The following is a 1,797-nucleotide window of genomic DNA, read 5'->3' as shown; positions in this document are numbered from 1 at the left end:
GTATGTCAATTGGCAAAAAAAAAAATTTTTTTTTGATGATACCGTCTTTTATAGGCGACATGGTAACATTAGGTAATGTCTCAGCGTTAAAGGTTTCGAAAATGCTGATGTTGACATCTGTTACCTTAAGACGCCACAGAACTGCACGAAATTCACTTGTTCGGTGTTTATTCTGGTTGCCGAAGTCTTGCCGTCAGAGTAAAATGGCAAACATACTAAATGTCAATCAGTTCATCAGTAAAACGGGAGGTTGTACTGTATTACTGAGTCACAGTCTTGTTACCACAAATTTCAGTAGGAGAACTAATGAACAAATCAAATTAATTTTTGAGTAGTTGAGCCGGACAGAATTCGTGGCAAATTCTTGACTTTGGAGGGTTGGGTAATGTTCCCATGCGTTTTGATGGTTTGTCGATACAGTCTCAGTACTTCACTTCTTATGAGCCGGATATTGGGTACCGGAGACTCGTTTCCTTAAGATTGGGCGAATGATTTGGCAATGAATGTCTAACACTAATGTCCGACTTTAGCTTTATTGGACAAAGAGTAGTCTTGATCTCCTGAACTACTTGTGCTTCCCTAGAGACATTTGCTTAAAAGCCTTTACTTGGAAATGGTTTATCAGAGGTAATGCGCTAAATCAGGAGCCACCTTGAATTTAACTATGATAATGCTGAAGAGTCTATAGTTGTTTTTCATGATTGTGCATCTACTTGGCTGAAATGTCACAGCCCTGTGCCGGAAGGATTTTGTTGTAAAACGTTTGCTACTTTGAATGCTCATGGAACGTTTAACTGGAAATTTAGATCTTAGCACCTGGAATCTTGCGAAGGAGGAAAGTCTTTGAGGCTGTATACTGTTCCAATGGCAACCAGCACCAGGATTTTTTCCTTGAGACAGAAGTCCTATCAGAAAAGAAGCTCCAGGTTGTGTAAACTTTATCATCTCTACTATTTTACCTGTGTTTATTAAAGGCATCTTATCAGAGCGTGGAGGAATTTCCTTGGCTTTTAAACACAAAGCTGAGGTATATATGTTTCAACTGGGTGTGGACTTGAAACGACGGTTAAATGACCTGTTAACTGAATTTCTACAGGCCTTTAGCATACTCGTTAGCCTCAAATCCAGAAATATAGGATATATAATAAGACTTACTGAATACGAATTTATGTAAAAATGGTAAAAAATGATATGATAGAAAACGTACAATATAAAAAGGATGTGATAATACTGAGAGAACTCAAAGAAAAGGAATCATTTTCTACATTTGTATCAATACCCATAAGTAGCATCTCGAAAACTATCACCATGGTAGCTGTTTCCTTCCACAAGCATCTTTGGATATCATATTTCTGGGAACGTTTTATCTCTTCTCTCTTACTCAGAAAAAAAAAAATGTTTTCTCTTCTCGTCCGCTTTTATTTTTTTCTTCGTGCATCTCGTCTGTCTCTCCTAGAAACGAATAAATATCTTGCGAGTGTTAAAAAAAAAAAAAAATTCGTTCATCATAACTTTTCTTTCCGCTGAACATCAAGTGTTTTTGATAAAGATTTGATGGAAATTGAACGAAGCGGGGGATGGGGGATGGGGCAGAACATCAGGCGTAAGTCATGTACGTTTCAAGGGTTTATGTTGCGTTCGTATTGTTGCAGCATATTTGTGACTCTGACAATGTGTATTTATCCTGAGTGGTGTGAGGAGGCACAAGGGGGGGGGGAAAAGGAGTTGGGTATATCTTCGGTGCGAGTGATAGATTCGTATGTCTTTTTTTCCTTTTTTTTCTTCTTCATTGATGTA

The sequence above is a fragment of the Penaeus monodon genome, chromosome 19, assembly GCF_015228065.2.
Source record: "Penaeus monodon isolate SGIC_2016 chromosome 19, NSTDA_Pmon_1, whole genome shotgun sequence".
Lineage (NCBI taxonomy): Eukaryota > Metazoa > Arthropoda > Malacostraca > Decapoda > Penaeidae > Penaeus > Penaeus monodon.
The sequence above is the reverse complement of the archived record's forward strand: the minus strand, read 5'-3'. Positions refer to the sequence as shown.